The sequence below is a fragment of the Lynx rufus genome, unplaced genomic scaffold, assembly GCF_022079265.1.
Source record: "Lynx rufus isolate CCGP_SWC_20201006 ecotype Redwood Valley unplaced genomic scaffold, mLynRuf1.p SCAF_4, whole genome shotgun sequence".
NCBI lineage: Eukaryota > Metazoa > Chordata > Mammalia > Carnivora > Felidae > Lynx > Lynx rufus.
Window position 1 is genome coordinate 107,304,816 of NW_025814856.1, and position 12,232 is coordinate 107,317,047.

Below are 12,232 nucleotides of genomic sequence, written 5' to 3' on the forward strand. Positions count from 1 at the left end.
GTAGATTTTCTACCTTACTTTAGTGATTTATAGGAGTTGTTTCTATTTCCTTTGTATGAGTTGTCAACAACGTGTATTGGAAATATTTTCCCCCACTCAGCAACATGTTGTTCAGTAGTGTCTTTATAAACAAAAGTTCAATTTTAATATAGTTCAATTTATTGTTTTTTTTTCTGTGTGGTACATGCTGTTTGTTTCTGATTTCAAAACAAATATCTATATTCAAAGGTCAGATATCTAATGTTGTCATCTAAAATTTTTATTGTTTTACCTTTCACCTTTACATTTCCATTTAAAATGAGTTTGGGTTTATAGTGTGAGGTGCAAATTAGGATTTCTTTTTTGTCAGATGCCTTTCCAATAGATATAGCAGCATTCATTGAACAGACCAGCTTTTCTCTCACTTTGTTCCCAAACAAGAGATAATTTAAGCATGGGTCCATTTATGTTTCATTGATTTATCAGTCTAACCTTATGCCACAGTGCATTTTCCTTATCATTGTACCTTCATGATAAGCTTTTATAGCTAACAGTACATACATATCCTCTACCTTTGTTTTCTCTTTTTTTCCCATGAAAAACATTTCTTTTATTGAAGTATAGCAAATACACAATGTTACATCAGCATCAGGTGTACAGTGTAGTAATTCAATAATTCTATTTGGTCTTCTATGCTTATCACACATGCAGCTACCATTTGTCACCATATAATGCTATTATAATATCATGGGCAGTATTCCCTATGCTGCAACTTTCATCCCCATGACTTATTCATTCCATGACTTTATCTTTCACTCTCCTTTCCCCTTTTGGCCCATCTTTCCACCCCTCTCCCTTCTGGCAACCATAACTTTGTTCTCTGTATTTATGATTGTTTCTACTTTTTCTTTGTTTATTGGTTTGTTTTGTTTTTAGATTTCATATGTGGAAAAAAAAGGTGGCTTTGGTCTTTCTCTGTCTGACTTATTTCACTTAGCATCATACCCTCTAGGTCCATCCATGTTGTCACAATTGGCAAGATCTCACGGTTTTTGATAGCTGAGTAATACTCCACTGTTCACATCTACCACATCTTCTTCATCTCTTCTTCTGTGGATGGACACTTGGGTTGCTTCCGTATCTTGGCTATTGTAAGCAATGTTGCAAATAAACATCCAGGTGCATCTATGTTTTTGAATGGGTATTTTTGTTTTCTTTATGAAAATATCCAGTACTGAAATTACTGGATTATACGATATTTCTATTTTTTAGTTTCCTGAGGGAATTTAATACTGTTTTCCACAGTGTCTGCACCAATTTACATTCTCACTCACTAACAAGTGTGACAAGATATAGCTTTGTATTCCTCTTTTTAATTCCAGGATAGGTAGCATACAGAGTTATATTAGTTTCAGGTGTACAATATAATGATTCAACAGTTCTATTCACTTCTCAGTGCTTATCATGATAAGTGTATTTTTAATCCCCTTCATCTATTCAAAACATCCCCTTACCCACCTTCCCACTGGTAACCAGTGGTTTGCTCTCTATAGTTAAGAGTATGTTTTTTGGTTTGTGTCTTTTCAGTTTTGTTTGTTTGGTTTGTTAAAATTCACATATTAGTGAAATTGTATGGCATTTGTCTATCTCTTATTTACTTCACTTAACAGTATACTCTCTAGATCCATCCATGTTGTTATAAATGACAAGACTTTATTCTTTATTATGGCTGAGTAATATTCCATTGTGTGTTTGTATGTGTCTGTGTGTGTGTGTATGTGTCTGTCTATCCATCCATCCACCCACCACATCTTCTTTATCTATTGATGGACATTGGGGCTGCTTCCATGTTTCGCTATTGTAAATAATGCTGCAATAAACATTGGGGTGCATTTATTTTTTTTCAAATTAGCATTTTAATATTCTTTGGGTAAATACCCAGTATTGGAATTACTGGATCATGTAATAGTTCTATTTCTAAATTTGGAGGAAACTCTCCACTGTTTTCCACAGTTGTTGCACCAGTTTGCATTCCCACCGACAGTGCACCAGGACTTCTTTTTCTATGCATTCTTACCAACCCTTGCTCCTTCTTGTGTTTTGGATTTTAGCCATTATGATGTGTGGTGCGAGGTGATAACTCATTGTAGTTTTGATTAACTGTTCCCTGATGATGAGTGATGTTGAGCATCGTTTCATGTGTCTGTTGCCCATCTGTATGTCTTCTTTTTAGAAATAGTTGTTCATGTCTCTAGCTCATTTTTTATTGTGTTATTTGTATCTTTAATATTGAATTGTATCAATTATTTATTTGGATACTATTTCATTTGCAAATATATTTTCCCATTCTCATGTTACCTTTTAGGTTTGTTGATTATTTCCTTTGCTGTGCAGAAGATTTTGATTTTGATGTAGTCTCAATAGTTTGTTTTGATTTTGTTTCCCTGGCCTCAGAAGACAGATCTAAACCAAGTTGTGATGGCCAATGTCAAAGAAACTATTGTCTGTGCTCTCTTGGAGGATTTTAATGGCTTCAGGTCTCATGTTTAGGTCCTTAATCTATTCTGAGTTATTTGTGTGTGTGTGTGTGTGTGTATGGTGCAAGAAAGTGGTCTAGACAGGAGACTGTCTTTTTCATACTGCAAATTCTTGTTTCCTTTGTCAAAGATCAATTGACCACATAATCGTGGGGATATTTCTCAGCTCTCTGTTCTGTTCCATTGATCCATGTGTCTATTTTTGTGTCAGTACTGTACCATTTTGATTACCATAGCTTTGTAGTATATGTCGTTATCTAGGATTGTGATACCTTCAGTTTTGTTCTTTTTTGAGATTTATTTGACTATTTGGGATCTTTTATAGTTTCATACAAATATTAGGATTATTTGTTAACTGCTGTGAAAAATGCTCTTGGTATTTTGACAGAGATTGAATTAAATCTGTAGTTTCTTTGGGTGGTATGGACATTTGCTCTTCTAGTCCAGGAACATAGAATATCTTTCCATTTGTGTCATCTTTAATTTCTTTTATCAGCGTTTTATAGTTTTCAGAGTATATATCGTGTAGTTCCTTGGTTAAGTGTATTCCTAGGTATTATTTTTGGTTCAATTTTAAATGGGATTGTTTCCTTTTCCTGTGACCTTACTGAATTCATTTGCAAGTTCTAACAGTTTTTGGGTGGAGTCTTCATGGGTTTTTGTATTATAATCCCATGTCATTAGCAAATAGTACAAGTTTTCCTTCTTCCTTACTGATCTGAATCCCTTTTATTTCTTTTTCTTGTCCAATTGCTGTGACTAGGACTTCCAGTAGTATGTTGAATAAAAGTGGTGAGAGTGGGCATCCTTCTCTTTTCCTGAACTTAGGAAAAATGCTGTCAGTTTTTCACCATTGAGTTTGATGGTTGATGTTGGTTTTCATATACAGACTTTATTATACTGAGATATGTTCCCTCTAAATCTACTTCGTGGAGTTTTTTTATCATGAATGGATGTTGTACTTTTTCAAATGCTTTTTCTTCAATTATTGAAATGATCATATGGTTTTTATCCTTTCTCTTGTTGATGTGGTGTATCACATTGATGGATTTGTGAACATCGAACCACCTTTGCATCCCAGGAATAAATCCCATTTGATTGTGGTGAATGGTTTTTTAAATGTATTGTTGCATTCAGTTTGCTAATATTTTGCTGAGGATCTTTGCATTTATGTTCATTAGAATTACTGGCTTGTAGCTCTCTTTTTTGTAATGTCTTTATCTGGTTTCGATATGTGGGTAATGCTGGCCTCATAGAATTAATTTTGAAGTTTACTCTTCTCTTAAATTTTTTGGAATACTGTGAGGAGAATAGGTATTCTCTCTAAATGTTGAGAATTCACCTGTGAAGCCATCTGGCCCTGTACTTTTGTTTGTTGGGTTTTTTTATTACTAATTCAAATTGATTGCTGGTATTTAATGAAAAATCTTCTCAAATTTTCTATTTCTTTCAGATTCAGTTTGGAAGGATCTATGTTTCTAGGAATTCATCTACTTCTTCTAGGTTTACCAGTTTGTTGTCCAACATTCTCTTAAAATTGTTTGTATTTCTGTGGTGTTGATTGTTATTTCTCCTCTTTAATTTCTCATTTTTTCATTTGAGTCCTTTTTTTTTTTTGAGTCTGGTTAAAAACTTAACAATTTTGTTGATCTTTTCAAGGAACCACCTCCCAGTTTAATTGATATGTTCTATTGTTTTTATAATTAGAATTTTCTGTATGTTTCTTTCTGCTCTAATCTTTATTATTTTCTTCCTTCTACTGGTTTGGGGCTTTATTCTTCTTTTTTTTAGCTCCTTTAGGTGTAAAATTAGGTTGGTTGAGATTTTTCTTGTTTCCTTTTGTATAGGCCTGTATTTCTGTAAACTTTGCTGTTAGAACAGCCCTTATTGCCTGTTAAAAATTTTGGAACATTCTGTTTTCATTTTCATTTACATGGAGATATATTGTTCGATTTCCTCTTTGATTTGTTGATTCACCTAGTCATTGTTTTTAGCATGTTATTTAACTTCCATGTATTTGTGTTCTTTCCAGATTTTTTCTTCTGCTTGATTTCATAACATTCTGACTAGAATAGATGTATGGTATGACTTTGATCTTTTGAATTTGTTGATACTTGTTTTGTGGCCTAATATGTGATCTCTTCTGGAGAATGTTCCATGTGGTGTGAAAAGAATTGTATTTTGCTGTTCTAGAATGGAATATTCTTTTTTTTTTAAAATTTTTTTTTTTAACGTTTATTTATTTTTGGGACAGAGAGAGACAGAGCATGAACGGGGGAGGGGCAGAGAGAGAGGGAGACACAGAATTGAAAACAGGCTCCAGGCTCTGAGCCATCAGCCCAGAGCCCGACACGGGGCTCGAACTCACGGACCGCGAGATCGTGACCTGGCTGAAGTCGGACGCTTAACCGACTGCGCCACCCAGGCGCCCCAAGAATGGAATATTCTTAATATATCTGCTAGATTCACCTGGTCCAATGTGTCATTCAAAGCCACTGTTTCTTTGTTGGTTTTCTGTTTGGATGATCAATCCACTGATGTAAATGGGGTGTTAAATTCCCATACTATTGTTATATTACTATTAATAACTTCTTTTATGTTCATTATTAACTTTTTATATATTTGGGTGCGCCCACATTAGATGCGTATAGATTTACATTTTTATATTTTTTGTTGGATTTTCCCTTTATAAGCATGTAATAACCTTCTTTGTCTCTTGTTAGAGTCTTTGCTTTAAAGTCTATTTTTTCAAATATAAGTATTACTACCTCAGCTTTCTTTTCACTTACATTTGCATGATAAATGCTTTTCCATCCCTTCTTTCAACGTGCATGTGTATTTAGGTCTGAAATGAGTCTTTTGTAGGAAATTATCGATAGGTCTTGCTTTTTGATCCATTCCATCACTCTATGTCTTTTGATTAAAACATTTAGTCAATTTACATTCCAAGTAATTATTGATAGTTATGTACTTATTGACCTTTTGTTACTTGTTTTATTGTGCTTTTTTGTAGTTCTTTTTTTCTTCTCTCATGATTTGTTGGCTTTCTTGAGTAATAAACTTTGATTCCCTTATCTTTTTTTGTAAATCTATTACTAGTTTTTGATTTGTGGTAACCGTTAGATTTGTCTATAACATCTTATGCATACAGCAGTGTATATTAAGTTGCTTAAATTTAAACCCATTCTTGAATCTTCTCTGCACCCTCACAATTTAGGTATATGGTGGCATGCTTTATGTTCTTTTATTCTGTGAAACTCTTGACTGATTTTTACAGATACACTTACTTTACTGCTTTTGTGCTTCCTACTTTTCTTATGTATGGCCTTTTCTTTTCATTCAAGCAATCTCCTTTAACATTTCTTGTAGGGCTGGTTTAGTGGTTATGAATTCCTTTAACTTTTGTATGTCTCAAAAACTCTATTTTTTCTATTATGAGTGATAGAGGTATTCTTGGCTGGAGGTTCTTTTCTTTGAGAACTTTTAATATATTACGCCACTCCTTTCCAGCCTTCACTGGTTCTGCTAAAAAATCATCTCTTTACCTTATGGGTCCCTTGTATGTAACTATTTACTTTTCTTTTTCTACTTTTAAAATTCTCTCTATATCACTATTTTACCATCTTAATATCTGTGTGCCTTAGTATTAACATTTTTGGGTTGAATTTGTTGGGGGCTCTCTTTGCCTCCTGATTCTAGATGTTTGTTTCTCCTGAGAAATTTTTCAGCTTTTCTTTTTACTTCTTCAATACATTTTCTGCCTCCTCTCTCACTTCTCCTGGGATCCTTACAATGCAGATGTTATTATGCTTGTTGAGTTCCTTGAGTCTATTTTCTTTCTTTTTTTTCTCTCTCTCTTCCTTATTCAGCTTGATTTATTTCCATTACTATGTCCTCCAGGTCACTGACCTGTTCTTCTTCTATCTAATATTTATTCCCTCTAGTGTATTTTTAATCTTAGTTATTCAGTTCTTCACTACTGCTTGGTCCTTTTTTTTTATATTTCTCCTTCTTTGTGGAGCGTCTGTCATACTCCATTCTTTTCTCAACTCCCATATGCATCTTTATGACCATTACTTTGGGTTCTCTATTAGGCATATTACTTATCTCCATTTCATATATTTCTGCTGCTGTGATTTTGTTCTGTTCTTTCATTTCAGATATATTCCTCTGCCTGCTCATTTCTTCTAACACTCTGTGTCTGTTTCTATATGTTAGTGGTCTTAAGAAGAAGAGGTCCCATAGTGCCATGTGGTACAGTGTTCTCTTTTCACCAGAGCCTCTCACTTTAAGAGTATCTCCTATGTGTTTTGCATAAATCTTGCTATTGTAACTGAGCCATTTTTACCTCAGTCCAATTGTTTGCAATGGGTCTCTTTGCTTATTGGCAGGGTTTGGTCCCTATGTTGTTAGTGAGTCAGTCTGGGGCCAGTCTGTGTTTGAGTTGAGTCAGACCAGGAATTTTCCAGAGATCTAGGAGCATTGACCTGCAAAGCACTTCCCCTGTGTTGTTCCTTGAGAAGCTGTTATTGGTGGGCAGGGTCTGTAATCAGACCAGATGTCTGCCCCTTGCCCACGGTTGGGCTATGTATGTATGTATGTATGTATGTAGTATGTAGACTGGTGTATGTGATTATATTCCCTCTCCCAGGGTCAGGAGTCACTTTAGAGTGGTGTTGGCCCATGTCATGACTGCTTGCACACTGCCAGGCTTGTGGCACAGCTTTGGATGGGCTATAGTGAAGGGCATATTGGAGAGGGCAAGTCTGCATGACAGTGTAGGGGATGGGCATATGGAGCCAACAAGGTTGGTACTTCCCTTCCCTGGAGGGACCTGCAGCAACCAAGGACTGAGGCAGGCCATGGAAAGCCTGGGTGGCTCAGACTGTTAAGTGTCTGATTCTTGGTTTCAGTTCAGATCATGATATCACGGTTTATGCGTTCGAGCCCCATGTCAGTCTCTGTGCTGATGGTGAAGAGCCTGATTGGGAATCTCTCTTTCTCCCTCTGTCTCTTCCTCAGTATAAATAAATAAACAAACTGAAAAAGAAAAAAAGGAACTGAGGCAGACGAGTTTCGAGGGGAAAGATCTGTAGAAGCATGCAGAGGTGAGTGCTGGTGTTAACAAGGTTTTCTCAGAGCTGTTGTGGAAGGGGATGTGGAGCTGGACCATCAGCCCAGGCCTGGCTGAAGTGAATGTGTCCTCAGGAGAAAATGGGGGCTGGATGTGCTCTTAGCAAGTTAGGTATCCAGTGTTGGTGTCATGTTGGTGGCACAGGTGGCCCTGTGTCTAGGCTGGAGGATGGGGTGGGGCTGGGGGGGAGGGGCAGGTGGGTACAGAAATAGTGTTATAAACTCCTCCAATCCCAGAGAAGTCTTCCAACAATCCATGCCTTGCCTGCATTTCTCTGAGTTTAAAAAGTAAATCTCCATCCCCTTTTCCTCATTTTTCAAAGAGCATCTTGTATGTTGTATCTCTACAGGGCTAATTGTTATGCTCTACTTAAGTCAACAATGCTGTTGGTATGTATTATATTGAATGTGTAGATTGCTCTGGGTAGTATGGATATATAATAATATTCTAATCCTTGAGCATGGAATATCTATCTTTCTATTTGTCACCTTCAATTTCTTTCATCCATGTTTTATAGTGTTTAGAGTACAAGTCTTTGACCTTAGTTTAGCTTATCCCTAGGTATTTACTCATTTTGGTACAATTATAAATGCAATTATTTTATTATATTTTCTTTTTGCTACTTTGTTAGTGGTGTATAGAATTGCAACAGATTTCTGTATATTAATTGTATTCTACATTTTACTGAATTTGTCAGTTCTAATATTTTTGATGGAGTCTTTTTTTTTTTAAGTATAGTATGATGTCATCTGCAAATAATGTGATTTATTTATTTATTTTTTACTTAACAATTTTGATGCTTTTTTTTTCTTGTCTGATTTCTATGGTTAGAATATCCAGTACTTTGTTGAATAACAGTGGTAAGAGTGAACATCCTCGTCTTGTTCCTGATCTGAGAGGAATAGTTCTTAGGTTGTTACCATTGAGTATGATGTTTGCTGTGAGTTTTTCTTATATCGCCTTCATTACGAGGAGGTTCTGTCTAAACCTAATTTGTTGAGAGTTTTTATCATTTGGTTTGCTAATATTTTGTTGAGGACTTTTATATTTATGTTCATTAGAGTTACTGGCCTGTAGCTCTATCTTTTTTTTTTTTTTTTTTTTGGAATGTCTCTGATTTTGGTATAAGGGTAATGCTAGCCTCATTGAATAAATTTGGAAGCTTTATTTCCTCCTCTATTTTTTGGAATAGTTTGAGAACAATAGGTGTCAACTCTTCTTTAAATGTTAACAAGAATTCATCTGGGAACACATGTGGTCCTAGACTTTTGTTTGTGAGGATTTTTTTTTATTCCTGTTTCAGTTACATGATTAATAATCAGTTTGTTCAAATTTTCCATTTCTTCTTCCTTCAGTTTTGAAAAATTATGTTTCTAGGAATTGATCCATCTCTTCTAGTTTTCCAATTTGTTGGCAAATAATTTTTTATAATATTCTCTTATAATCCCCTGTATTTATGTGATGATGGTAATTCTGTCATACCTAATTTTATATATTTGAGTCCTCTTTGTTTTCTCAATGAATCTGCCTAAATACTTACCAGTTTTGTTCATCCTTTCAAAAAACCAACTCCTGATACCATTAATCTTGTCTATTTTTTGTCTCTCTTTTATGTATTTCCTAATACATAACTCTAATCTTTATTATTTCCTCCCTTTTACTACTTTTGGGCTTTGTCCTACTTTTTGTAGCTCTTTTAGGTGTAAGTTGAGGTTGTTTGAGTGTTTTGTTTTGTTTTGTTGTAGGCCCATATTGCTATATACTTGATTCTTATAACTGCTTTTGCTGTATCCAAGATTTGAGACCACTTTGTTTTCATTTCCATTTGACTACATACATATATTTTTAATTTTTCTTTTTGATTTTTCATTGACCCATGCTCCGTTTAGTAGCAAGCTGTTTAGCCTCCATAAATTTATGTTCTTTACAGATTTTTTTTGTAATTGATTTCTAATGTTATACTCTTGTGATTGGAAAAGATGATTGACGTGATTTCAAAATTTTTTAATTTACTGAAACCTGTTTTGTGGTCTAACCTATAATCTATCCTGGAGAATCTTCCATGTGCACTTGAAAAGAATGTGTATACTCATGTATTTAAATGAAATGTTTGGTGTACATTTGTTAGGTACAAGTAGTCTAATGTGTCATTAAGGTCATTGTTTCTTTGTTCATTTCCTGTCCACTTGATCTGTCCATTAATATAAATGAGGTTTTAAAGTCTCTTACTATTAATGTATTCTATCAATTTCTCCCTTTATGTCTGTTAATAATGGCTATATCCTCTTATTGGATTTTTCCCTTTATCATTATGTCCTTCACTCTTTTAATCTCTTGCTAGAGTATTTATTTTAAAGTGTGATAAAAGTATTGCTACCCCAACTTTATTTTTGCATCCATTTGCATGGTTTATTATTTTTAGGCCACTTACATTTAAAGTAATTGTTGATAGGTATGTACTACTGCCACTTTGTCAATTATCTTTTGTTTGCTGTTGTGGTTCTTTTCTGGTTCCTTTTTCTTGCTGTCTTCCCTTGTGATTGATGTCTTTCTGTAGTGGTATGCTTAATTTTCCTCCACTTTATTTTTTGTGTATCTGTTACAGGTTTTAGTTGGTGGTTACCATGAGGTTCATATATAGTAGCCTAAGTATATAGGATTCTATATTAAATTGATGGCCATTTAAATTTGAACACATTTTAAAAGAACTTTTTACTCTCCCCTCCTGCATGTTTTATGTGTATGCTCTAATAATACTTTACATCTTTTTATTCACAGTTTTATCTTTTCTTTTCCACTTAAAGAAATATTGTTAACATTTCTTATAAAGCAGGTTAGTAGTGATTAACACCTTTAGTTTGTTTGGGAAACTCTATCTCTTCCTCAATTCTGAATTATCAATTTTCAAGTAGAGTATTCTTGGCTGTAAATTGTTTTCATTTCAGTTCTTTGAACCTATCATGCCACTCCATTCTGGCCTCCCAATGTTCCTGCTGAAAAATCAGTTGAGAGCCTTAGGGAGTTTCCTTTGTATGTGTCTTTTTGCTTTTCTCTTGCTGTTTTAAGATTTTCTAACTTTATCTTTTGACATTTTAAATATTACATTTTGTGGTATGGACTTTTTTTGGGTTAATCTTGTTTGGAACTTTCTGTGCTTCTTGAACTTAGATGTCTGTTTTCTTTCCCAATTAGGAAAGTTTTCTGTCCTCTCTCTCTTTTTCTGGGACTCCAAAATTAAAATGTTTGTTTACTTGAGGTTGTTGAAGAGATCCTTTGACCTATCCTCATTTTTTACTTTGTTTTTTTTTTTTTTTTTCACTGTTCAACTTGCACGCTTTCCATTACCCTGGCTTACAGATCACAGATTTGTTGTTCTACATCTGCTAATCTACTGTTGATTCCCTCTAGTGTATTTTTCATTTTAGTTATTGTATTCCTCAACTCTGATTGGTTCTTTTTTTTACATTTTCTATCTCTTTGTTGAATTTCAACTTATATAGTCACATTCACTGGTGAATAATGATGGCTGTATTTTTTTTCTTTCTCCTCCATTATACTTTGTCTTTTTTCTTTCCCCTCCATCCTACTTTGTTTTGCTTGCTTAGTACTAACCGTGGCCACCAGTACATTGCTGAATAGTACTAGCAGGTAAAGGCATTCTTGTGTTGTTCTCCATCCTGGGGGATAATATTTTTCAAAGTCCACTATTATGTCTTGTCTTGTCTTCTAGAAAGAGCATGAGAGTGAGGGAGAGGGAGAGAGAGAATCCCAAGCAGGCTCTGCACTGTCAATACAGAGCCTGATGGCAGGGCTCAATCTCACAAATCATGAAAGCATGATCTGAGCAGAAATCAAGAGTCAGATGCTTAACTGGCTGAATCACCCAAGTGCATCTATGTGCAGTGTTTCCTATAGAATTTTTGCAGATTTTTTTTCAGATTAAAAGTATTCCCTGTTTACCCTAGCTTGTTAAGAATTTTTTCCATAAAGTGGAGTTGAACTTTGTCAAATGATTTTCTCTTCATATTTACCATATGATTTTTCTCCTTTGTTCTGTAAGTGTATTGAACTGCATTATTTTCAGATGTTAAACCAACCTTATATTCCTGAAATAGATCTAATTTTTTGTCATGTATTAGCCTTTTCAGGTATTCCCGGATTCAAATAGTTATTTCAGAGGAGGGTATCAAGAGAGAAATTGGCAAGCACTGCATTTTTTACAGCAAACTACTTCAACAGTACATATATATTTTAAAAACTTACCTTGATCCTGGAAGAAGCCTGATCCATCAACTGCTCAGCTCCTATGATAAAATGCTGTCTTAAAAGAACACAAAGGACATAACCCCAAAGTTACTCTTGGAAGCATGACAAGATGATAAAAAGAAAACTCCTATCAGTTAAAGATATACATCTTAAAAAGGTTATAATTGTTATTTTAATTCTTGGATACACATTTGCTTTCACCTCTAGTTGGTAAAACTAAATATATGAAAATATTGAAGCACCATATAAGATTTTTGTAATATTTTTTGCAAGAAATTAGGCATATAAATTTTTTAAAGCTAAATTATAAATAGGA